A 26,959-nucleotide genomic window follows, 5' to 3' on the forward strand; every position below is an offset into this window, starting at 1 on the left:
GATGGAGAACCCAGGGGCCAGAGGAAGAGCGGACGTACAAGCAAAGACAGGGACCCCCTACGTCCACTCGCAGCCCTCCCCTCCTCTCCCCTCCTCGGCCCAGCAACCTCCCCTCTCAGAGCCGCTGTGAGCAGCACCCCTGTGCAGAGGCTCGGCCCACTGCCTGGCCCCCAGTGAACATGCAAACACGTGGCTGCCTCGATCAGAGACAGACGTGAAGGCGGCCAGGTGTGTCCGAGGTTGCAGAATCCAAGAACTGGTGCCAGCTGGGTGGCCTTGAGCCTAAGGGCGCGCCTCCCGTCTCCCCTGATCACTCTCGCCCCCCACGCTCCCAGAGGGCCATGCCCGTGCCCAGGGACAGCAGACGCTGACACAGGGGAGGCTTTTACCTTGGGTCTCCCAGCTGGCTGCTGCTCGGCACACCAGAGTCACTTGTTACGTTCTCACTTCAGCAACTAAGCAGCCAGCAGCAGCCAGGGCAAGGGGAGGACCTGGAGAGCCCCTGCATCCTGCCTGGATCCTGCCTGTCCTCCCACGGAGGGTGGCGCCTCCGCCGAGGTATCTGACGCAGTCCCGTGGTGATGAAACACCAGCACCGCAGCCAAGAAGATGGCCTGCCCCCTGCGGAGCTGCGGGTGGAGGACACCCAGCACGCAGGGGCCTGCTGGGCCACGGCCTGCGTGCCCCACGGCGGGGGCCCCAACCCTACTCACTGCTGCCTGGGGTGTCTGGGCTTCACTCGCCTGAGGGTCTGGGTAGGAGCTGGAGCTGTGGCTTAGAGGCGAGCCACCTGGGAGGCAAGGTGAAAAGAGCAAGGGCACCTCACAGGAGGGAACACACACACACAACGAAGGACTGTGTGCAATAGCCTTAGTTACAGGGAAACGCACATCGAAACCAGCCACCGGGATGGCTAAAAATTAAAAAACTGACAACGCCAAGTGTTGTCAAGAATGTAAGAGGGCTTGGGGGCTAGGGGGTTCCCTGGTGGCTCAGAGGTAAAGAATCCACCTGCCAACGCAGGAGACATGGGTTCAATTCCTGGTACTGAAAGACCCCCCATGCCACGGAGCAACTAAGCCTGTGCGCCACAACTACTGAGCACCCTAGACCCCGTGCTCCGCAACAAGAGCAGCCACTGCAACAGGAAGCCCGGGCGCCGCAATGACGATTAGCCCCTGCGTGCCGCAACCAGGGAACAGCCTGTACAGCAACGAAGACTCAACACTGCCAAAAATAAATAAAGGAATAAGTAAATACAATTAAAAAAAAAAAAAAGAATGTTTTAAAGGGGCACTTCTTTGGTGGCCCAGTGCTTAAGGATCAGCCTCCCAATGTGGGGAATGTGAGTTCAATCCCCGGTCAAGGAACTAAGATCCCACACGCCAAGGGGCAACTGAGAATGTGCATCAAGACAAAAGATCACGCATGATGCAACTAAGACCTGACACAGCCAAATAGATTTTTCAAAAAATCAGTAAGTAAAAACTGTTAAAAGAATGTAAAGGAATTGCTACTGGTGGGAGTATAAAACAGTTCCACCACTATGGAAAACTGTTTGGCAATAAGAATTAAAGCTCAACATATCCCTACCCCATGACCCAGCAATTCCATGGCCCTCCAACAGAAATGGGCATATCTGTTTACTAAACCACGTGTACTAGATCTTCCACAGCAGCAACATTCTCAGTAACCTCAAAACTGGAAACAGACCAGGTGTCCACCCACAGGAGAATGGATAAACAAACTAAGGTAAATTCATAGAGATCAAGGCCACTCAGCAAGAAAGAGGATCCAACTCCTGAAGCCTACAACAGGGTGAAGCGTGAGAACTTCACCTGGAGTGAAAGAAGCCAGATGAGAAACGACCCACTGAGTGCGAGTCCACGGACTGCAAGCTCAAAACAGGCAACGCAACACGATTTGTTTCTCACCAGTGAAACTGTGCAGAAGATCCAGGAAGCAAATATCCACAGGTCAGGAGAGCTGTTACATTCGGGAGTGACCCAGGAGGGGGTGGCTTCTGGGAGCTGACAATGTTCTGCTGTGATTACAGAGCGTCACTTTTACACTTATTTGTCATACTGTATGGTTTAAAACATGTTGAAGATATCTTTCTGTATTTTATGACGAAATGACAACAACAAAAAAAGAACCTGGGTTTGGGAGCCTGGATGACAACAGGAAGTTAAACTCGGGCCTCCTGGTCTCCGGGGCCCCCTCTGACCCCAGGCTAGCTTGCCTGGAGTTTCAACGCAAGGCCAGTCACTGATGAGTAAGGAAGAGGACTCTAGGGCCTGGATTTCAACCCCAGGCTCTGCTGCTCCTTGGCCCTTCTGAGCCTTAGTGCTCCATCTGCACAACAGCCAGCCAGAGGAAGGACCCACGCGCCCTGAAGGGAAGGGCTTGAGTTTGGGTAAGTCTTTTTAACACAGAAGAAAGCTGAATGGGAATGAAAATCACCACCTGCTGCGGTCAGCTCTCAGCAAAGAAGAGAGACGTGACTGGAGATAGGACCCTGAAGGGACTCTGTATTAGCAGGGTTTGATTTTTAAATATCTGCTAAGTACATGGTAAATATCACTGACGCATTCCACAGTATGTCTCAAATGCTCTCCTCCATTTTTTCTTTTCGTAATTTCAGGCCTTATTTCTGCCTGTCTGCCTCGTAGGTCTTATTTCTCAATGGTTTCCAAACTGCCTATGAGTTTCATCTCACCCTGCTGGTATCATGTCCGTTAGAGGAGATTTATAGGATGACACAGGGTGGCGGATGACAAGGCGGGGGAGAGAGGCTGTTGTGTCCTACCTGGCAGCCGTCGGAAAGGGTTGGGCCCTGGAAAGGTTCCTTTCAGACCTCCTTCCTCAAGTGTAAAATCAAGGTCGCTGTGGTTCCTGCCACTAGGGGGACTGTGTGGCCTAGGTGAGCTCACTGCTTCTGTCCTCCCTCCTTCCCCTCTTAAACTCCAGGATGCTTGACCACCTGGGTCAGAGGAAACTGCTCTCCCCCAAACCCTGCCATGCCCCCACCTCACCTAGAGTAAAAGAAGCAAAAGTCCTTCCAGGAGCCCCAGAACCCTATTCTGCATCATCTCCTCTTCACTCTTCCAAACACTCCATGGCACTGGTGCCTCCGACACACCAGAGGCTCCCCGCACCTGCGCTCCTGCCCCCGACCTCAGGACCCTTGCACATGCTACCCCTTCAGTGAGCACTGTCTTCTTCAAGTCCCTGTGGGCCCCGCCTGGCTTCTTCAGCCTCTGCTCACATGTCTCCTCCTGTGCAAAGTCACCCTGTCCTCCACAGTCAAGAGTGTACCTGCTACCTTCACAAAAGTGAAGCGCTCATCGCCACTGACAGTACCGTACACGTTTACCTGTTCACAAGGTTACTGTCGACCTCTCTCCACTGTGACATCGGCACAGTGAGGGCAGGGTTCCAGCCTGCTCAGGCACTGCTGGGTTCTCAGCATCTCCCACGGTGCTGGGTCCACAGTGGGCACTCAGTAACCATCTGTGGAATGAATGTGTGGAAGAGGGAAGCCCTATGCCCAGAACATGCTCAAAATCAATTAAATTCCTTTTCCTGCCACTCGTCAGGTCTTTTTCTCTCATCTCCTCTCCCTGACCTGCTTTCTACACCAGACAGCACAGATGGGACGAGGGGGAGGCAGAGGCGCTGCATCTCCTGGAGCTGCAGACAGTGAGGAGGGCGCGCCTTCCTGACACCTTGATCCCCCAGGAGCCCGTCACCCACCCTGTAATCTGCGCCTTACCTACTCCCAGGAGGAGTTGCTCAGGAGGGAAATTCAATAGACACCAATTGTTCGACAGGCAGCGTCTGCCAGTGGGAATCTGGGCAGGCAAAACGACTCCCTCACTCCCCACCTGCAGCTCCGGGAACCGGCCTGTGTTCTGTGAGGGCCCGTCAGCAAAACTGATACAGTAGAAAACACACATGTCCTCAGAGCAATTTCTCTCGCACAGATCGCTTATGCAGGTGCACAGAGGTTGTCAGGTGGAGTCTCTCAACCTCAGCACCAGTGACATTTAGATAATTCTTGTCTTGGGGCTGTCCTGAGAACTGGAGGGGGCTTGCAGCATCCTGGTCTCTGCTTGCTAAAACCAGCAGCATGACCTCCCCAGGAGTTCTGACCATCAAATATGTCTTCAGACATGACCCAGTGTCCCTTGGGGGCCAAGCCAACAGGTGAGAATGCCGTTCTGAGGATATCGTTGCTGGAATAGTGAAACCCAGGGAGCAGTCTAAATGCCCACAACAAGGGTCTGGTATCACCCCAAGGGCTGACATTACGCCAGTACTACGAAGCGCCAACGCCTGCGCACACTCGGCACATGTCAGGCACACCTAAGTGTTCTGTACCTGCCAGTTCAACTCTCACAGAAACCCTATGCAGCAGGCACTCGTTAGCAAGGGATTTCTTTTTTAATCTTCTTGTATAATTATATTGAGATTGTTTTGTTTTTTGGCCACCCCGCATGGCTTACAGGATCTTAGTTTCCCAACCAGGGACTGAACCCCGGCCCTGCAGTGAAAGAGCAACGTACTAACCACTAGACCTCCAGGGAATTCCCACAGCCCTCTTATCCCCTCCGCTTTCATGAAGAAACTAAGCCACTAGAGTGAAGTGACTTGCCCCATCACCTGATCAGGAAGTACGGAGCTGGGCTGGGACCACACAGCACCACGTGGCTGGTGGAGTTGTTGTTCAGTCGCTCAGTTGCGTCTGACTCTTTGCGACCCCACGCACTACAGCACGCCAGGCCTCCCTGTCCTTCACCATTTCCCGGAGCTTGCTCAAACTCAGGTCCACTGAGTCAGTGACGCCACCCAACCATCTCAACCTGTTGCGCTCTTCTTTGCTTGCCCTCAAGCTTTTCCAGCATCAGTCTTTTCCAAAGAGTCGGCTCTTCACATCAGGTGGTCAAAGTACTGGAGCTTCAGCTTCAGCCCTTTCAGTGAATGTTCAGGCTGGCGGCGTTGGGAGACCTGGATTCAGGTCCCTGCACCTCAGCTTCTAGCCTCCCCAAGTCTCAGCTCCATTCTCTGTGCAGTGAGGACGACAGCAGTGCCTCCACTGCAGGCTCCTGTGTGGGGAGAGCCCAGCACAGCACCCCACCCTCCACGAGGGCCCGGCCCCGACAGAACACAGCCGGGCGTCCCACGTGGGAGGCCCCACCTCGATGTGAGGTACAGACGCTGCCTGTCAGCGTTCAGCATGCTCCCGCACCTGATCCCTTTCTGCAGCACAAACGTGTTCCTACCACGTCGCCTCAATTCGGACCTGCTTCTTTTTTCACGAGCTGACATTACTGAGATCTATGGGCATCACATAATCCACGTATAACTTCATTCACAGCATCCTTCGCAGAAAAGCAGTTATACGATCAACAAGAGATCTTATGCGGAATAGAGTCTTTCACAGGAGGGTCGGAGGTCCATGGTAAACGTCACGTTCAGAGAAGGAACTGTGCCGAAGAGCCAACGGGGGCAGAACAACGGGAGCAGGAGTGACGGTGGCCTTGGGAACCAAATGCATCTCAGCCTCAGCTCCTCCACCTGCCATGTGACCTTGGGCAGGTGCTCCCCTAGCTCCACTAGTTTGTGCTCCCCGTTCTCCACCAGTTTCCTCATTCGTAGGTTAGATAACAAAGCTCCAAGGTTGCTGTGAGGATTAAATGAGTTCATCCACGTGAGGTCCTTCAAACAGTGCCCGAGACAGTGACTGCACAGCACCTATCTCCTGTCATCCCTTCCCCTGAAGTGGAGACGCGGGGACCGTGAACTTCCACCTCCACTGCCTCTGCGGTACGCAGGCGGCACTGAAGACACCTTTTCCTCTCTTGATCACCACACACTCCCCACAACCGCCCCATCTGTCTACTTGGAGCAGGTAGGACTGAAGACAGGCTGAAGATGTGGGTGGGCTACAAACAACACTGGGACAAGAATAGGCACCAGAGCAGGCTTCCTTCTGCTCCCTGCCAACCTGGGCCTTAGAGCACCCACAGAAACCATGTCAAATGTTTGAGTCTGCCTGGCCACAGACTCGAAGCATGCTGACAGCACCATGCTGCAGCCAGTTCAGTTCAGTCACTCAGTCATGTCCGACTCTTTGCGACCCCACGGACTCCTGGAGCCTACTCAAACTCATGTCCAGTGAGTCGGTGAAGCCATCCAACCATCTCATCCTCTGCCGTCCCCTTCTCCTCCCGCCGTCAATCTTGCCCAGCGTCAGGGTCTTTTCAAATGAGTCAGTTCTTGCCATCAGGTGGCCAAATATTGGAGTTTCAGCTTCAGCATCAGTCCTTCCAATGAATATTCAGGACTGATTTCCTTTAGGATAGACTGGTTGGATCTCCTTGCAGTCCAAGGGACTCTCAAGAGTCTTCTCCAACACAGTTCAAAAGCAACAATTCTCCGGCCCACAAGTCACAGGCCTTCTGAGCTCGGCTTTCCTGCCTCCTCACAGCACTCACCTCTACTGTGCTCAGTCACTTGTGTAAGTCTCTGGTAACAGTGCCTCCCCCCAGACTAGTCGCCCCGCAAGGCAGGGACAGGGTCGGTCCTGATCCACACTGTATCTCCAACCCCACCCAGCCAGGGCCAGGCCCAGAGCTTTCATTAATTCAGGATGGGGGTGGCAAACAGAACCACAGCTTTGGAGCTCTGAGTTCTGCCAAGTGAAGGTGAAACAAAAAATCCTGCCTCCACTCATTCCACAAGTATGGCGCCCGTGCTGGGTCAGCACTGCTCTGGTCCCCGGGGAGGCGGCAGAGACCAAAACAGCACTCCCTGCCCTGGGGGAATTTACAGAGGGGAGGGCAGGGGAGAGTGGACAGGCATTAAAACACAAACAAGTTAAACAAACAGGTGAGCTATACAGTACAGCAGGATTTGACAAATATTGTGGAAAAGGCATACAAAGGACTAGGTGTGTGGGAACGGGGCAAGAGTTTCCGATTTTGTAAATGGTGGTCGGAGCAGGGCTCACTGACACAGTGCAATCTGAGCAGAAATCTGAAAGAGATGCGGCAGCTTCATAGAGACCCGGGGGAGGGCGGTCCAGGCCGAGGAAGAGCAGCACGGAGGTGTGGACTGTGTGAGACACAGCCAGGAGGTGGTCGGGGGGGAAGCAAGGCGCCACGTGGCCACAGAGAAAGCCGGGGACCTGGCTGGGCAGGGCCTGAGAGGCCACTACACGGGCTGTGGCTAGGAATTCTCCAGCAGGACCATGGTTAGGACTCGGTGCTCTCACTGCAGGGGCCCGGGTTCAACCCCTGGTCGGAGAACTAAGATCTCAGGTACCACGTGGCACGGCCAAAACAAAAAACAAAAAAACCCCCACAGTGGGCTGTGGCTATTTCCTGGGGAGGGACGGGAACTGCCAGCGTGAAGAGGGAGCAGTGTATGGAGTCCCGGCCCCAGCGAGGCCGGAGCTGTCCCCAGGAGAAGCACTGAGCACTGGCCTGACTCTCCCGCCGCCTGCTTCCCTTGGGGACCAAAGGACCCACACCTCACAGATGGGGAACTGAGGACAGGAGGCTGCACAGGAGGGCATGGCCAACGGACAGGCTCACAGCACCCCAGACCGAGCCTCTTCCCTCGCTCCCAAGGACAGAGCCCCACCGACCCCAGCCAGCCCTCCCTTACCACCCTGGATGCCCTGCAGAACTGGGCCGCCCCTGACACACACAAGCACGTCTGCGCGTGCGCACACACACACACACACACACACACAGCCCCTACAGTCTGGCTGAGGGGCTCCTCCCTCACAGACATTGCTCCACATCGCCAGCATCTGCCTGCTGCCCCAGCCACGAGGCGGGTGCTGGTGGTGTGAGTCTCCACCTTATCCCTAGGGCACCTTGGAGCAAAGACACGGAGTCCTGACCAGGGCCAGTGAGCACATCTATTGAGTGCTCACAGCAGGCCAGGCCTGGATGTGTATGACAATCCTGCCCGCGACCCTGTGAGGTGGATGCTATGACTACCCGTTCTTCTGAAGAAGAAACAGACCCAGCGAGAATAAATCGTGTGCCTAAGACTGTAACGGCGGGCAGATGCAGACAAGAGAATTTTCTGTAATGATGCAAGCGTGGCTACCAGGGCTAGTCCAACTGAAGAACTAAATTCTCACTTTAATTGTAACTACTTAAAATTTAAATAGCCCCTCATGGCCAGTGGCCAGCACGGTGGAGGTGCAGCACCGGGAGCCTGAAGGCAGGGGTGCGGGGTGGGGCGAGCACCACGGTGCTCAGCGGCCCGGGGCCCGATCACCCCGGGCTGCCGAGGAGCCTCGGCCACACGACACCGTGCCTCCCCGGCCCTGACCCAGCCCCACTCACCCCAGAGTAAGACCCACACCCACACCTGCTCCTGTTCGATTCAAAGCCCGACCACCACTTCCAGGCTGCAAGAGACGCTTCTCCGAACATCAGCATTCTTGTCTACAAAACTGGATCCTAACCCCAACCTGACCAAGCATTTATTTTGTTATTTCAAAAGATGCCTTTTTTGACAACCCAGGGTTGTCGTGGGGACCCCACGAGACATGCTGCAAGCACAGTTGACAATGAGGCCAGTGCTCTGGAAGACAGGCAGCAATTACACCACGGCGAACTCTTCCAAGTCAAGGCCAGCCTGAGCCTCAGTTAGCCAGAGCTATGGTGGAAGTGGCAGCTATGTTAATACTGTCACTAGCAGGTTAAACGGAGAAGGCGATGGCACCCCACTCCAGTACTCCTGCCTGGAAAATCCCATGGACGGAGGAGCCTGGTAGGCTGCAGTCCATGGGGTCGCTTTGAGTCGGACACGACTGAGCGACTTCACTTTCACTTTTCACTTTCATGCATTGGAGAAGGAAATGGCAACCCACTCCAGTGATCTTGCCTGGAGAATCCCAGGGGCGGGGGAGCCTGGTGGGCTTCCATCTATGGGGTCGCACAGAGTCGGACACGATTGAAGCGACTTAGCAGCAGTAGCAGCAGGTTAAAAGGACTCATCCAGATGATTCATGACATGCCCATATTAACTTTTCAAAACTACCATCTAAATGAAAACACACAGCTAAAAAAAGCAGACAACTTGCAGACACTATCCCAAAACTCAAGCTCAGCACCCCGCACTGGCACACACACCTCCCCCCCGCAGCTAGGTCTCTGGACGCCAGTCTGAGAAGCACGACCCTAGGGAACCCCAGGCCTGCCCAAACGACCTGGCGTCTGCCACCCTCCTCTCCTCCCCCAGCTCCAGCACAGTGGCCTACTCTCGGGGTCCACCACATCAAGGCTCTCCCACCTCAGGGCCTTTCCCACACTCTACCCTGCCTGGCCATTTCTTCCGGCAGTTCACCTCGCAGCCTGGATGCCTCGCCTCAGGAGGTCGCCCCAAGGCCCTTCCCGCCAGGGCCAGCTGGGTCTCTGCCCTTCCTGGGGCGCTCGCAGGGCGCACTCCCTCTCTGCACCCGCCTCTAGACCAGGCGCTGCTCCCTGGCGGCCAGAGCTGTACAGGCCACAAAGCAAGACACCGGCGAGAGAAGGGGCACACAAACAACCGGACACAGCCACGGGCTGGTTCCAAAGCCACTCAGGAATCAAGACTCCATGGCAGGGGTAGGGGACCCCCTCACCCCTTCCCCCTGGCCTCTGTCAGGGGGAGGATGGGGCTGGTCAAGGTCAAGGCTCCATGGGCCTTAGCAGATAGAGACAGGCAGCCGCATGCCATCTCCCAAGCAGACATCGTATGGATCTAACTCAATCATTTCCAGGACAACTGAGGCTTGCTTTGTGTCAGCTCTGTCTAGGAGAGAAAGCAAAAAAAAAAAGACCTTTAGACCAACAGTAGCAATCCCAGAAACAGTGGCCATGGCGTTGGTCAGAAGCAGAAGAGCCAGTCTTAAAAAAGCGGACTTGACCCCAGATAGAGCTGGGTTCAAATTTCACATCTGTCACCTACTAAAACTTTAACTTTGGGTAAAGCCGATAGATAACCTTCCAAGCCTTCGTCTGGGGAGAAGAGCTGCCCCAAGCTCCCAGGCTGTGCTGGGGAGCAGTGCCTGGCAGAGAGAGCCCGCTCCGCCAGTTCTCAACAACCACACGGCATTCTATGCAGCACCGTGCACCTTGATTTTCCATCCACAAAATGGGGGGACTGCTGCCTGCCTCACAGGCTGCTGTGTGTCTGAGGGAGCACACACACAGTGCTCAAAGCGTCTGCTGGGTGACGGGCGTGATGAATATTCCTGTCCGGTGCCCTCCCTGGTGGGAGCCTCAGCTGACTGGCCTGCCACCCCTTCCCTGTCAACCCCAGGCCCAGGCTGGCTGCATCCAGAGCCCCTTCTCCACTCTCAGGTACCCAGCCTGACAATCTCCAGCAATAGCAGCTCAGATCTGCCGAACACCTTCTCTGGACACGCTAGCTCCATGAACCCTCCCTCCACGGCCTCTCGGCAGGGACAGTCCCCTTTCAGAAAGATGAAATGAGGCCCCAGGGCTACAAGGCAACCGAGAGAGGAGCCAGGAGCAGGGTTCATACCCAGGTTGGCCGCCCCCAGTCTGAACTCCTACACAATGACCCACAGATGATGAACACCCTGAGACTGGGCTGGAAAGGCCAGAGGCGGGGGTGGAGAGGAGGCAAGGGAGTGGCAGGCACCCCAGCCTGTTCGGAAAAGGGCCCACAAGGTGGCAAAGCAAGGCAGCCTTGGATTTCTGGCCTCACCCTTAGAAACAACATCTGCGGAGGCGCTTCCTGGGCAGGACAGCTGGGCCTGAGGAACTTCCTGCGGGAACCTGTGACATGCAGGCTCCCCTTAACCAGCCCAGCTCACTGTTCCCCCGTTCCCGCACCCAGGGCAGCCAGGCCTCGATGTGGGCGGGCGCCCGGGGGTGCCGAGCTGGGGGCCAGGCTGAGCTCCTACCCCAGCTCCCTCACGCCCTCCCTCCTGGTCCTGCTCCCAGGGCAGTCTCCCCAAGCTGGGCCTCTTGCTGCTTGGCTGGTTGTCCAGAGGAGCCTGCCACGGAACCACCCCACTGTGCAGCCCAGAGGCCTGGTGGCTGACAGTCTTCCACTGAGAGCTCTTGGGAAGTTGAAGAGAGGCCTAGGGAGGGGTGGGTGTCCCTGGAATCCCTGGAGACTTGGAGATCAACTGCCAAAGACGCTCCCTTCCAATCCCCCTTCCCAAGGAACCAGAGGCCCAAGGATGTCTGCTCTGAGGGGCTCTGCTCCTTTCAGGAAGACACTCCAGACAGAGCTTGGGAAAATCAAGAGCCAGGCTCCTGCTTACCACACTAACCCTTAAATTCCAGGCTCAGGTGTGGGGTTAGATGTCCCTCTCACCCCTGGTTATCAAGCACCTTTCTGGGTTGAGGGGGAGGAGGGCCTTGGGAGCCACTCTGCCCAAATACAAAGCCTGTCAGTGTTGGGGGAACCAGCACAGGTTACCCGGGCTCTCCAGGCCTCAGTTCTCACTCCTGGGAGGTGGGAAAGTAAAGTTGCCCAGTCGTGTCTGACTCTTTGTGACCCCATGGGCTGTAGCCTACCAGGCTCCTCCGTCCATGGGATTTTCCAGGCAAGAGTACTGGAGTGGGGTGCCATTTCCTTCTCCAGGAGATCTTCCCGACCCAGGGATTGAACCTGGGTCTCCTGCATTGTAGGTAGCCAATTGTAGGCAGGCTTTACGGTCTGAGCCACCAAGGAAATCCAAGGGAGGTGGGAACCAGAGCCAATTCCTCCTCGGTCTGAGGGATCTTCACTCATGCACGTCCTCCCACGGCTCTTCACTGCGTCACCTCCCCTGGGAGGCCTTCTCAGATCATTCCAGCTAAAACATTAGGTCCCCACTCCCTCTTTCCCAATTCATTCCACTGAGAGCTCTTAGGAAGTTGATCAATTTGAAACATTAATCACAACGTGATTCCTATCACTGGCTTGCTTGCTGCGAACCTGCCTCCACTAGAAGGCAGGCCCCGCCATCCAAGTTCTAGAGCAGTGCCAGGAATGCTGCAGGCCCTCAGGGACATAAGCGGAATGGAAGGCAGAACCCGCAGGTATAGTTTTTATCAGGCATTACTGTTGTTCTGTGCTGTTGTTTGAGATTAGCCCAGCTGCTGGGTTGGGGAGGGGTGAGCAGATCAGCCCATTGAGCCTCCCCCATGTGTCCCTTAAAGGGAACAGATATGGGCCCTGGGGAACACGGTGTGAAAACCACAGAGGAGGCGGCAACCATCAAGGTCTTTGCTCTTTCTCTAGCAGAGATTCTACTCAAGGGGGAAGTGGGAGGCCTGTGAAACTCCCTGACGGGCTCCAAAGTCTATCCCCACCCCAGGGAGAAGCCTGAGAACCTCTCAGATGGCAAAAGGCATCTTCTAACACCCTAAGTCTGCCCAAGCCACTCTTCAAGATGGTCTGCGAAGCTCCAAGTGACCCTGCCTGCCTGCCCTCAGCCCCTGGCCTGGCCGCCCCCCTGCACGGCTGCCCAGGCCTCTGGGCAACCTACCTGCACCTCACCAAGCCCTGTCCTTCCTTGCCACTTCTGCGCTGTGGTTCCCCACACCCCCAGGCGGTTCCTTCTCCTCAGGTCACCTTGCCAATTGGGATCTGCTCAAAGGCCTTCCTGGCAGCCCGTCACACCTGACTTTAATTGCCGAGCCCCTACCCCGAATCTGCCCCTGTTTATGCATCAAGTTCAGGGTTTACCTCCCTTAACTCTACAGAGGCAGAGCCTTCATCAAGTGCCCCTCTGTATCCCTGGCACCTGAAGAAATGCTGGGCACAGATCGGGTGTTCAATAAATGCTGGTGGATCAATGCAAACCTCTCGTTTCACTCAGCAATGCCTTCAGGATCACTGCCACGCTTCCTGCCCTGGCCCACAAGGCAGCCTGGCCCCTGACTCCCACAGGCACTTCTGCTGCCCTCTGGGCTGGAGACTGCCCTTGTGCCTCTCGGCCTTCAGAGGGACTGCTCTCCCCTGGGTCGAGGTGGTCACCAGCACTCCTGGGAGCTGTGGTGGTGGAGAGTCAATGAAAGCACACAGAGCAAAATGGGTTCCGCAGAACCTGACATCTGGAGAGGAGCTCGAATTTTGGCCTCGGTGGGGCTCTGGGCAGCAACGGTGGAAGACGGCAGGGACCTGGGGGATGCATGAGCCAGTCTCTCACAGTATGTCCCTAGCCCTTAATCCTCCAGAACCTCAGTCTCCTCATCTGGAAAATGGAGATGCTAATTTCAGCCCTGCCCTCCTCCTGGGGTTACCTGACAGGGCTCTTTAACCTGGGAAGGACCTGCAAAATCCTAGCAGAAAAAAATAAGAATTACAATTGTTAGGATCTCCTGAGGGTTCGCTGTGTGTCCAGCACTATTCTTAAATATTGATAACAGGAAACGTTTGCTGCAGGCTCACTGCTATACCTGCACAGTTACAAGTGCCTTCCGCAAATTAACCTGTTTAACCTTCACAGCAACCTATGAGGAGGGACTCAGCCCATGACACAAGTGATGAAATGAGCTCAGGAAGACTGAGAACCTGCTCCTAGTCACAAAGGCACCAAGGGGCAGGGCTGGACTTGAACCTGATGCTCTGAAGCACTTCAATACAGCTCTTCCCAGAGATTACAAACCAGGACACCAGACTCCTGGATTCTGGCTAGGCCAGGCCGGGGGACTGAATGCCAGGACAATGCCTGAGAGGGCTAAGGGTGCCGAGGTGGGGAAGGACAGATGCCCTCAGACTGCCACCAGAGCATTTATGCAGTGCCAGGCACGGTTCAAGAAGCTTCTCTTGGATTAATTGATGTGGTCCTCACAAAAGCCTGAGGTGGATGCTGCTCTAAGCCCACTGCATGCAGGTGAACACTGTGGCCCAAGGTCACACAACCAGAACGCGAAAGCACTATAAGGTGCACACGAGCCCTCCACGCCATCCTTGTGCAGGGACCTCACACACGGGTGCCCTGGTAACTGTGTCATGTCTCTCCTGCTTGTTCCCTCCCGGCGTCCAGCAGAGAGTCTGCCCCCAGTTAAAAGACACCCTGGCTCAACTCTGAGGAGGAACCAAGTTTTACCTGCAAGCCCTGAAACTGCTGGGCTGGCTGCTGGCAGAGGTGCTCGAGGCAGCCCTAGGCCCCAAGGCTGAGGGGAAGAAAACACCCAAGGGTGCAGCTGGCTGGAGGCCTGAGGTGACTGCGCCCCACCCCGCCCCACCCCACCCCCCCACCCCGCCACAAGCTTGGGGACCTAGTGACTGAAGAATTTGTTCAAACCCCAGTATGGCCCCCAAGTGTCTGACAGACCTGGGAGAAAGCAATTCCTCCTCCGAGCCCCAATTTTCTGACTCTGAAAAATGGACAGAAACACCACATCCACCCCTGGGTTCAACGAAACCACTGTTCCAGTTACACGCCGGCAAGAGGTTCACTCTGAGGCCAAACTAGGCCAGGGGTGCACTTCCCAGCTCTACCCCTTCCACCTTTGAGATGTCGAGCAAATCATTTTACTTCGTAGCAAGGGTCTCAGTTTCTTCACCTGTAAAATGGATATCACACTGCTGCCTAGCTCATGGGAGTGTATAACACGGGAAGAACTGTATCTACCCCATGGGTGTGTTTGGAAGTTTGAATGAGGTCGTGTGTGTAAACAGCCTGTCATGTGCCTGACAGGTTGAGTGTTCAATAAAATTCCTGAACTCTGGAGCTGATTTGCTACTCTGTGCCTCTGTTTCCCCTTCTAAAATGGAGATCATGACAACAGAACACAAAGTTCTAGGATGTGAGTATCCTGCAAGTTAACCCGTGTGAAGCATTCTAAACAGCGTACCGCACACAGAATGCGCTCAATAGGCACTGACCTCACAATTATTGTTTTGACTACTGCTGTTAATCCCATCAGGCAAACCCTCTAAACGTTAGCAGACCAAAGGAAGAAACCCCCAGTGCAGAGAAATTCTACATAGCAGTCACCATGGCCTCACAGAGGCTCAGGGACCATTCTCTTGAGCAACCACAACCCATGGAAGCCAGTCAGCTTGGAAGCTGATGGTGTGGACAAGAGCGACTGTCTGCCCGCTTCCACCACATCACCAGCCCACATTAGCTGGGTCAATGAGGGATTACGGCCAGCCCTCCAGGAACTCCAGACCCAGGGCAAAGGTTACGGAGCAAGCCAAGGTCACAGGCTGGCCTGAGGAGCAGGGGCAGTGGCCTCACGACTGGGGCGAGCTGCTCCAAGCTCCCACCCAGAAATCACAGTGAGAAACCAGATTCGTAGGGTAGCTGCCCCCAGTCCTTTAGAGCAGCCTTCCTCCCTGGGTCAGTGTGGGCTGGGGCACCCCCGCCCAAGTCCCCTTGGCCTATGCACAGAGGAACAGCTGGGAAAACAGCGCTCAGCCTCGCTGCCGCCTAATGGTGAAGCCAACTGTTAATCGCCTGGTGGGGAGTGTAAACATGATGGGCGGCAGGACTGCTAACCAAGGAGACACGACCATGTGTCTGGCCTTTTGGCCAGGATGGAGGGGCCCGGACACCAGCACCCACCACCAACCACTATCAGCCCAGAGGTCCTGATGGATGTTTTCTCTGAGAAGAGTAAACAAGGTTCAAAGGCAGACATGGAGGGCCTCATGACGCCTAGGACTCTTGGTGAGCCCAAGTGGCTTCCAAATGCAAGGAAAAGGGTGCTCAGAATCCCAAGGATAAAGACGTCCCCAGCCACCCTGCCTTCAGGGAGAGGTGGCCCTCAAAACACTCCTTCTTCCCAAGTCTTAAGCAGGTCCAGGGGCACAGGTCCTCAAATCCAAACTTCATAACCCCTCCCCTCCCTAATATGGAGCCGAAAAGCTCAGAAAACAAGTGCCGTCTAAGACGTCTCCCCCCCACCACCCCACACCCCAGCTAAAACCATGGCAAGAATCTGCCACAGGTGTCCCACACACCTTAAAATATAGTTTAGTAATATGCAAAGGTTCTAGGGTAGAGAGCAGCCCCACTGACATTCCAGTTCCACCGAAAGTCAACAAGAAGTTCAATAAAAGTGATTCCCCCTCCAACTCAGTGTAAACTCCAAGCTCCACCCACCACACACAGAAGGCAGAACCCCTTCCTCATCGCTCGGCATTACAGGGCTCCCACAGTGCTCCCCTAAAACACCCCTTGGGCCCGGCTCCCCGCCCCGCGCGGTCCCTCAAGATCACAAACATCCCAGCTCTCCTCTGATACGGCGCGGCTCTACTTCTAAGGATGGCTCCCCACCCCCCCTGCTCCAGGACCTCAGTGGTACAACCCAGAGGGCGCTACCCCGGCCACACTTGGTACAGCCCCCCTCCCCAGAAGCGCCCACCTCTCCAAACAACACGCTCTAGGAACCGTCCCCACAGCCCCGAATAGGTACAGCCCCCTCCACCGGGTGAGGCGAGCCCCCTCCAAGGCGCCCCACTCGCTCGCCCAGCGCGCCGTCCCGCCCGGCCCAGTAGCTCAACGCCCAGCCCGCACGCGCCGGGGGTCTGCGGCCCCTAGCCCTCCAAAGAGTCGGTCCCCGCTCTTTGATGTGCGCCCCCTGCCGCCTCGGTGGTACAACCCGCCGCCCCCGCCCCCGCCCCCTCAGGGCCAGTCCCACCGCCCCCGCGCGGCCACCCCCACTCCGTCCCGGAAAGGGGGGGCTCAAGGACCACGGTCCCCGCCCGGCGGACGCCGGTGGTACGGCCCAGAGCGGCTTTGCGGGGGGCTGTGGGGGAGGTCCGGACGCGACCATCGGTGGGGGGGGGCGCGCTCGGGGACACGCGCTGGCGCACTCACCTGTCACCGCCCGCCGCCCAGCCTCGCAGGCGGGGTTCTCCTCCTGCCCATCGCCACGCTGCGCTTGATCCCGCTCCTTACGTTTCCTGGAGGCGGCGGCGGCGGCGGCAGCGGTGGCAACGCCTTCGCGGAGCCAGGCCCAACGGCTCGCGCGGCGCGGCCCCCCCGCCCCCTCCCCCCAGCCCCCGCTTACCGCCCCCTCCCACCCTCTGGACGGAAATACCGCCTTCTCCCGCCACAAACAGGAACTGACGTAAGGCAGGGAGCGAGGGACCCCCAAAGAGCGCTAGGGCGCAAGCGCAAGGTGGCGGAGGTGGCGGCTCAAGAGAAGGGCGCCTGCGTACAGTCGGCAAGCTTGAGCCGGCGTGGGCCTGGGATGTGCCTCGCGCAGGCGCCAGACGGGAAAAAGAAAAAACAATTGCGCAGGCTCAGTAGGACTCTGACGCCTGCTGTCCCTAGAGGCTGGCTGGCCGCTGTGATATTGCCCGGCATCCCCTGGTCCTTATTTACATACGCTTTGATCTCGCTTTACTCCTTCCTCGTCTTTAGTCCAGGTTCCTAAGCTCTTAAAGAGTCCGGGAGCGGGCGTTAGGCAGGGTTTCCTTTTCAGTACGTCTCCTCGTGGTTGAGCACAGGCTCTGAAGCCGCACAAACCCAGCTTTGCATTTCCTTGCTGGTGGCTGTGGGCAGAAGGCTTGACCGTTTTCTGTGCCTCAGTAGCCACAGATGCAAAATGGAAACAATCATAGTTGCGTCACTGGGCTACTGGACTGTTTTACGTAAACAGAACGGTTTATATCAATTAACACATGCTATGACTGCAAAATATTATTCCTGTCTGCCCATCATAAACATCCAATGAAATATGGGAATGTAACTTTTTACGGGGTAACTTGGGCCTCCAAAGGAAATCGCCGTGTAAAAATAAAACTGCACAGATCCTAGCCCTTTTATTAACTAGAGTAGTAGACAGCTGTGACGCATCTGGCACCCCGGTCCCTGCTCTCTTATAGGTTGGGTGGGGCTTCCTACCTTCTGAATTTGGGTTCCAGTAATGCCACATAGCTTCGCAAGTATGCATTAGTTAATGCATACTTCTAGAAAGTCTGGCTGGGAGTTGAAAAATCCTGGGTCTACCTAAGTCTGCAAGAGTGTTTCAGGCAAAGTCCTGCTCAAGTTGTGTGTGTGTGTGTGTGTGTGTGTATTCAGTCGTGTCTCTTTGTGGCCTTGTGTGTGTGTGTGTTCAGTTGTGTCTGACTCTTTGTGACCCCATGGACTGTAGCTCACCAGGCTCCTCTGTCCATGGGATTTCCTAGGCAAGAATACTGGAGTGGATTGCCATTCCCTACTCCAGGATTGCCGTTCCCTACTCCCTACCTGTGTCTTCTGGGCCTCCTGCATTGGCAGGTGGATTCTTCATCTCCATGCCTTCTGGGAAGCCCCAGCTTTCCCAGAGGTAAACCAAATGCTGGAACTAACCCTTGCTAATGGGTTTCCAGCTTGGAACTCGCTGCTCTGTGTTCCTCCTCATTCCTGGCCTTCCCCATCACACCCTGACCAATGCGTCCCCCACCACAGCCCTGACCATTTTAGTCTCTCATTGTGTGGTAACAGATCTGTCTCCTCCACTACCCAGAAGGCCCCAGGAGGGAGAAGTCTAGGACTAACTTAGTCATCACTGTGTACCTAACACTGCCCAGCAAAGGGCCTGGCACAGAATGGGCTCTTGAGGAGTATTTGTTTCAAGAAGTAGTCCTGAGATTTCCCTGGACAGGAAGTGGTTAAGAATCCGCTTTCCAATGCAGGGGACTCAGGTTCAGTCTCTGGTCTGGGAACTAAGATTCCATCTGCCGTGAAACAACTAAGCTTGCATGCCACAACTAGAGAGAAGCCCGCAGGCCAAAATGAAGAGCCTGAATGTCAGAAGGGAAGGTCCAAGATCCCACATGCCATAGGGAAGACCCAACAGGGCTAAATAAATACATAAATATTTTTTAAAAGAAATAAAAAGTTAATACATTAAAAAAAAATTTTTTTTAAGTAGCTCTTCTGCTCTGCTCTAGGCTCAAGGCTGCTGTGGCCTACCCTCTTTACTCCTCTCCATAGCCCATTCCCCTACCTCTAAGTCTTCCTGGATTAACCTGAATCCCGTCCCTCCTAGGACACAGGGTGGATCACAATGCACAGAGACCTCTCTGAAAGCTCCCATTTGCTTGTGTCTGAACTTGTTGGGGCACTAGTAGTCAAGGGTGTGTGTGTGTGTGTGTCTGGTTAGCTGTGTCCAACTCTTTGGGACCCCATGGGCTGTAGACCGCCAGCCTCCTCTGTTCTTGGAATTCTCCAGGGTGTGTGTGTGTGTGTGTGTCTGACTGTCTGGTCAGCTGCATTCAGCTCTTTGGGACAGTACTAGTCAAGGGTGTGTGTGTGTGTCTGGTCAGCGGCATCCAACTCTTTGGACCCCAAGGGTGTGTGTGTGTGTGTGTGTGTCTGGTCAGCTGCCTCCAACTGTTTGGGACCCCATGGGCTATACCCTGCCAGGCTCCTCTCTCCTTGAGATTCTTCAGGCAAGAATACTGGAGTGGGTGGCCATGCCCTCCTCCAGGGGATCTTCCCAACCCAGGGATCAAACCCAACTCTCTTGCATCTTTTGCATTGGTAGGCTGGTTCTTTACCACTAGTGCCCCTTGGGATGCCCAGTAGTCAAGGGTAATGCCTTTCAAACTATTTTAATACCTGGTAGGAATTCCCTGGGGGTCCAGTGGTTAGGATTCAGTGCTTTGACTACTGAAGTGCAAGTTCAGTCCCTTTTTGGGGAACTAAGATCCTACAAGTCATGGTTACAGCCAAAGAAACCCTAGTACAAAAAGGTGTATACTTATAATCTCATGAAACAAAAGTATCACCAAATACTATTTACCCTTATGTATGATCCACTCTAGGGCTTCCCCTAGAGTGGCTCAAGCAGTAAACAATCTGCCTGCAATGCAGGAGACACAGGGAACACGGGTTTGATCCCTGGGTGGGGAAGATCCCCTAGAGGAGGAAATGGCAACCCACTTCAGTATTCTTGCCTGGAAAATCCCATGGACTGAGGAGCCTGGTGGGCCACAGTCCATGAGGTCACAAAGAGTGGGACACGAGTGAGCAAGCATGCACTTATGATGCACTGGTATTTAATTTTTATTTTCAGTGCCATTTGAGACCCTGCTGAACTGATTTTCTGACCCACTATTGGCTTGTGCCTTGCAGTTTGAAACAAACTAGTCTCGGGGTGAATAATACGCATTGGCTTTGGAAATACAGACAGGCCCTAGTTTCAATCATGCCTCTCCTGTGTCCTTGCCAGAATCCCTTCACTTCTCTGAGCCTGCCTTTCCTCATTGCAAAACAGCAGCAATAGAACTTACTTAGGAGTCATTACAGGCTAGGTCCTGGGGGCCGTCTTTTTTAATTTATTTATTCAGCTGCGCTGGGTCTGTTGTGGCACTCAGATCTTCCATCTTCCTTGGGGCATGCAAACTCTTAGTTGCGGCATGTGGGATCTAGTTCCCTGACCAGGGATGGAACCTGGGCTCCCTGCAGTGGGAGCACAGAGTCTTAGCCACTGGACCACCAGGGACGTCCCCCGGGTTTTGTTCTTGACACAGTCGTCCCCCCCCCCCCCCCCCCGCCCCGTGCTATCCTGTTGCTGTCAACACAGTCTTGGAGGTTAAGTACCATGGGCTTGCTCAGGGGCCCAGGACAAGTTAGGGGTAAAGGTGGGATTTGAACCCAGGCAGTCCGATACAAGAGCCTGTGCTTTGAACTCATGAAAAATGGAAAGTAATGGCCTACTTCTGTCCCTTGTGTAGCTTTAACAAACCACTTAATTACTGTTTGAGGGCCTCAGTCTCTCAATTTCCACATCAAGGGTGATTGAGGAGAAAATTTCCTAAAACCCCAAATTGTTCTCTACCCTCTAATCTATTCTGTAAACTTCCCGCCTATGACTATAAATGTGGGCTGCACAGGCAAGTTTTCTGGGGAGAAGGCCTGGAGCATCTCATCTGAAGCCTGCTCAAAGGCCTACTGATTCAGAAAAAATGATGAAGAATCTTGCCCTGAGGGATGAAGAAGGCATCTCCTCATAATCCCCTCCTGTCCCCAGAGAGTAGAACTCAGTCCCTCGAATCCATTTCAACCCTTTTCAGAGATTGGGCTTCTGATGGTGACGGGGCAGGCTGCCCAGGCCAGCCATAAAGAACCTCCTGGTAGGGACTTCCCTGGTGGCCAATGGTTAAGAATCTGCCTTCCATTGTAGGGGACGTGGGCTCGATCCCTGGTCCAGGAACTAAGATCCCACATGCCATGGGGTAACGAAGCCCACCACACTGCAACAGCTGAGCCCGCACACCACAACTAGAGAGTCCATGCGCTGAAACAAAAGATCCTGCCTGATACAGTGCATGGCCCAACAAATGAATACTTTTTAAAAAAGAACCTCCTGGTAGCCCCAAATAGGGTGACTTCCACTCCACCCCGTAAGAGCTGGGAGGGGCGTCTATGCTTGGCAGTGGTGGAGATGGCCATTGACAAGTGTACTCTCCTTGCTACATGAGAAATCATGGGATACAAGTAGCAAGACTTAAGACTTCCCCCTTTCTCCATCCTAAGCAGAGCATTTTCAGAGGAGAAAGTCCATAGTATTGATCAGATTCTCAAAGAAGTCTGGCACTGTTAAAAAAAAAAAAAAAAGTTTTTTATTTAAAAGACTTTCCCATGTTATACAGAAATGTTGAAATATTATCTTTGACTCCCCAGCCAGAAGTTACTAAGCCCCACCCTAGGCGCTACTGTGTTGGAAGGATCCTTTTAGAGTCATTTTAAGTGTTTGGCAGTAATACAGATAAGCCTCAGGGCTTCTGTAAATGTTGGTTCCAATTTCTTTTTTTTTTTATAAAATGTTTTATCTTCAAAAATTCTAATGAAAGATACCATGAACCATGCACATTCAACTTGGTTTTGTTTTGACCGCACCACACAGCATGTGGGATCTTAGTTCCCTGACCAGGGATCAAACCCGAGTCCCTGGCAGTGGAAGTGCAGAGTCTTAATCACTGGACCTCCAGGGAAGTCCTGACATTCAACTTTTTAACACATCAGAGATTTCCCAAATGTTTGAGGTGAGGCTAAATGTGCTTTTCTGCAGACCTTGGGATGAAACTTTCTCTACTCTCAGTAAGGGTGAACGCCTTATTGGTCTGCTCTGACACACAAATGGCTTTTCACATTGTGAAATAAAAGCTGAAGACCTCACCATTGTTTTCAGAGACCTGTGTGAGCTCCCCTGGCTGTCTGCCTAACTTGATCTCAAGCTTCTCTCCCCTTGACCACCATATCCTAGACACACTAACCTTTTCTCTGCCCCACCAAAAAGACAAGCATGTTCCCAGCTCAGGGCCTTTGCACTTGCTGTTCCTTTTACCCGGACTGGTCAGCCTCCCTGATCCTGATCTTTGCAGGACTGACTTCTGTCTTTCAGAACTCAGTTCAAATCTCACCTCTTTAAAGAGGCTTTCCCTGGTCACTCTGAATCCAAAAGAGCTATGCTGTCCCTCCTTTTCAGCATATTTGAATTCTCTACCTAGCGCTTAACACTAAAGAAAAAAAATTTTTTTTATTTTGTAACTGTCTTCCCCCAACACTGGAACATAAACTTGCCCATGAGGGCAAAGGCTTTGTCTTGGGCTGTATTCCCAGTGTCTAGAACATTGCCTACAAACCAGTTGAGACCCGGGGAATCAATAAATATTTGTTGACTGAATGTGGTTTTGATTAGGAAGGTTAAAGCTCTGTACTGGGGTGAGTTTTACTTCAGGTCTGAGCTTGTCTGCTCACAAAAAAAAATTTGAACAAATAATAATAATCCATTAACCTTTATGAAAGAATTCTCATATATCAGGCATATGCTGGAAACTATATCCATGACCTTCTGAGTATGTTCCTGTGGGTAGACGTCTCTGTAAGGCCTATTTTGCAGAAGTAAACATAGGCCCAGAGAGGGAAAGCCTCAGGAAAAATACCACGTAGCCAGAATGTTGTGGCGCCCAGATCCATTCCCAAAGATGTCTCAGGCCAAGACAAGACCACACTTTTACCCATAGCACTGGACTTCACATGCATGGATCCAGATTTGAGAGATGGCGAAATCTCATTTTCAATGCTAATTAAAGTATGTGGGTTTGAATTACATTAAGTATTTAATAAAACATAGTTTCCCATATTATTAAGAAAAATTAAGATGATGTGAATATCACTGGATTTCTTTTTAGGTCATCAGGAAGGGACTCATTTCACAGCAGCCCAACAGGATGATTTATAAAATGCCATTCACGCGGCTGCCACAAGATGGCACTACATGCGCCGGCCATCCCCGCCGGAACCCAGCTGTCTGGCAAGCTGCAAGCCTTCCTGGAGAAAGTTGGACCTTGAGGCTGTTATGGAAACATTCACTGTTTGAAAGGAAACTCTGACATGACACCTAAACGCAACACGTGATTGGAACTGGATTCTGAGCCAGGGAAAAAACATGGCAATAACGAACATTACAGGGATGGTGGATGCAACTAGAATAAGAACTAGGGTTTGGATAAGAAGAGCATTGTATCCTTGTTAAATTTCTTGGTTTCGATAGTTGTACTGTGCTTATGAAAGAAAATGTTCTTGTTCTTAGGAAATACACACTGAAGTATTGTGAGGTAAAGGGACATGATGTTCAAGTGAACTCTCAAATTGTTCAAAACCACACTCTGTGTGTGTGTGTGTGTGTGTGTGTGTGATGCACTTATGGAGATGGGGAGGGGAGAAGAGAGAATGGAGCAAACAGTTGGCAAATCTGGCTGAAGAGCATATAGGAAGCACTTGTTCTATTTCTGCTACTTTCTTATAAATTTATAATTAAAATAAAGAGTAACCCCTAAAGCTCTTTTTTGTAGTCAATGAGAATGTCATTAAAGGGTTCTTTAGGTGGTGGTGCTAATGCTGATGCTGAAAATCATCCGTTTCAGAGACAGATGAGAAAACTGCACTGCGCCAGGCACTGTTTGAGCCCTTCACAAGAACTGATTCGTTTAGTCCTCACAATTAGATGCTACTATTACTCTCACCCTAGTGAAGGGGAAACCAGAGTTCAGAGAGGTTGAGTAACTGGCCCAAGATCACACAGTTGCTCTTAATCAAAGCTCAAGCTCTTAATCATAACAGACCATAAAGAAGGCCAAACGCGGGGACTCCCTGGTGGCCCAGTGGTTAGGACTTTGGGCCTCCAATGCAGGGGGTGCTGGTTCTACCGCTGTTCAATGAACTAAAACCCCACATGCCCCTTGGTGTAGCTGAAAAGTAAAAAGAAAACAAAAAAGAAGGCCACCCAACGACTGCCAGGGTATGCTATGCTGGTGATTTAGGAACAAGCACTGAATTAATGAGGGAGCAGAAAAGGTGACTTAGCAGCAGCAGCAGCAGTGACTGAGGAGAGGGCAATGGCAACCCACTCCAGTGTTCTTGCCTGGAGAATCCCGGGACGGGGGAGCCTGGTGGGCTGCCGTCTATGGGGTCGCACACAGTCGGACACGACTGAAGCGACTTAGCAGCGGAAGAAAAGGCAGCTCTAGGGGAAAACCTTGGGACAATGAATGTAGGTTTATGTGTTCATGGACCTCTGCCTCAACCTGACATTCAAATATATGTAAAAGTCAGCCTTGAATTATGCAAGGTTTAGCCGAAGTAAAATAGGGAAATAAAATGGCTGCTTGTTCTGATGTGCCTAAATCTGTTAGCTAGTAACACTGGAGGAGAAATTAAGAGCGTTCCTCAAACAAATCTGATTATATTTAATATTTACTTTTAAATACACAAATAGCATAAATTCAAACTTATAAGACATAGGTGCATTCCCTTTGCCCTTGCAATTTAGCACCTAGATATTTACGCTCTGGATATGTTCACATATGAGCAAACAGTGGTGTGCATAAGAGGTGCTGTTTGTGATAGAAAAAGACTCGGAAACCACCTAAATGTTCACAATAAGGGATTAGTTTCAAAGGTTCATCCACACAAGAGAATTCTATGCAGTTAGTTTAAAAGGAAGCCTCTTTCCAATAAGGACATTACTGCTACTGCTACTGCTAAGTCACTTCAGTCGTGTCCGACTCTGTGCGACCCCATAGACGGCAGCCCACCAGGCTCCCCCGTCCCTGGGATTCTCAAGGCAAGAACACTGGAGTGGGTTGCCATTTCCTTCTCCAATGCATGAAAGTGAAAAGTGAAAGTGAAGTCGCTCAGTCGGGTCGGACTCTTAGCGACCCCATGAGACTGCAGCCTACCAGGCTCCTCCGTCCATGGGATTTTCCAGGCAAGAGTACTGGAGTGGGGTGACATTGCCTTCTCCATAAGGACATTAAAACATGTTTAAATCATTAGCCATCAGGGAAGTGCAAATCAAAAACCACAGTAATAAGATATCATTTGATACCCACTAGGATGGCAATGCAGGAGCCATAGGAGACATGAGTTCGATCCCTGAGTCAGAAGATCCCCTGGAGAAGGGCATGGCAACTCACTCCAGTAGTCTTGCCTGGAGAATCCCATGGACAGAAGAGCCTGGCAGGCTACAGTCCATGGGGTCGAAAAGAATCAGACATGACTGAAGCGACTTAGCACGCACACACACAGGACGGCAATAATCGAGAAGACAGATAATCAAGTGTTGGCAAGAATACAGAGAAACTGGAATTCTCATACACTGCTGCTGCTAAGTCGCTCAGTTGTGTCTGACTCTTCGCGACCCCATGGACTGCAGCCTACCAGGCTCCTCCGTCCATGGGATTTTCCAGGCAAGAGTACTGGAGTGGGGTGCCATCGCCTCCCCCTCTCATACACTACTAGTGGCAGAGTGAAATGGTACAGCCACTTTAAACAGTCCGGCAGTCCCTAAAATGGTTAAAAATAGAATTAACTTATGACCCAACAATTCTACTCCTAGGTATATACCCAAAAGAATTGAAAACGTGCGTCTACACAAAATTTGTACATGAATGCTCACAGCAGCATTATTCGTAATAGCCAAAAGGTAGAATCAACCATCAACTGGACAAACAAAATGTGTTATATCCATACAACGCAATAATATTCATCAATAAAAAGAAACGAAGTACTGCAATGTGGATGAACCCTGAAAACATGCTAAGTGAGAGAAATCAGACACAAAAAGCCACATATTATATGAACCCATTTCTATAAAATGCCCCCAAGAGGCAAGTCTCTGTAGACAGCAAATTAGTAGTTCCCAAGGGCTTGGAGCAATGGCGTGTGGGGCAGAGCATGGTAGGACTTGGGGATTGATGCTTAAGGAGTGTGGGTGTTTCTTTTCAGGATAATGAAAATACTCTAAAATTATGGTGTGTGCGCGTGTGCTCAGTCACGTCTGATTCTTTGGGACCCTATGACTGTAGCCCCCCAGGCTTCTCTGTCCATGGGATTATCCAGGCAAGAATACTGGAGTGGGTTGCTGTTCCCTTCTCCAGGGGATCTTCCCAACCCAGGGATGGAACCCACACTTCCTACATCTTCTGCACTGGCAGGCCAACTCTTTACCACTGAGTCACCTGGGAAACCCAAAATTATGGTGATGGACACACAGTTCCATGAACAAGAGTCATTGAAACATGAGCTTTAAATGGGTGAATTGTCTCGTATGTAAATTATATCTCAATAAAATGTTTTTTAAGTTGTTTATGTACTGATATGCAATGATCTCCAAGATATAAAGTATTAATAATTAAAAAAAGCAAAGTATAAAACTATCACATATGCTACCATCTGAGTGGGAAAAAAATATAGTTATGTTTGTAAATGAAATGTTTCTGGAAGGACATATAAGACCCCAGTAATACAGATGGCTTCTGGAGAGGAAAACTGGATGGCTGAGGGATCTAGAGTAGGAGAGAGAACTGCTATTTTTTAATTGCTCTCAGGTACCCAGAGAGTATTAACACAATGGACACCTGGGTGCCCACAGCTTTAAAACGACTGCCACACTGCTGGGCCCTATGCGCACCCCTCCAGTCACAGTCCAGCCCACCCCAGAAGGCGTCTACTATCCTTCACTTGGAA

At 52.5% G+C, this 26,959-nt stretch overlaps 1 protein-coding gene and 1 long non-coding RNA gene across 4 annotated transcripts in view; one reads left to right on the plus strand and one right to left on the minus strand.

Moving 5' to 3' along the window:
* The window catches only part of AKT2 (AKT serine/threonine kinase 2), a 48,436-nt gene extending 30,696 nt beyond the window's left edge, over nt 1-17,740 (minus strand). The window contains exon 1 of one of the 3 annotated variants that reach the window (XM_086352557.1): nt 17,325-17,740. The gene's annotated coding sequence lies outside the window, so the exon portion shown is untranslated. Of the gene's footprint in view, nt 1-389; nt 653-16,810; nt 16,986-17,324 lie in introns of those variants that run through there. The other 2 variants (XM_086352553.1, XM_086352554.1) reach the window with 2 other exon arrangements.
* On the plus strand, nt 16,291-23,770 carry LOC147353853 (uncharacterized). Its single transcript, XR_015146005.1, has 2 exons — nt 16,291-16,402; nt 23,122-23,770. It is a non-coding gene; the product is annotated as an uncharacterized LOC147353853 (long non-coding RNA).
* The last annotated feature ends 3,189 nt before the right edge of the window (nt 23,771-26,959 follow it).

The sequence above is a fragment of the Bos grunniens genome, chromosome 18 (genome assembly GCF_055505025.1).
Source record: "Bos grunniens cultivar Pamir isolate PY7600 chromosome 18, Bosgru_T2T1.0, whole genome shotgun sequence".
In the NCBI taxonomy this organism is placed as follows: domain Eukaryota; kingdom Metazoa; phylum Chordata; class Mammalia; order Artiodactyla; family Bovidae; genus Bos; species Bos grunniens.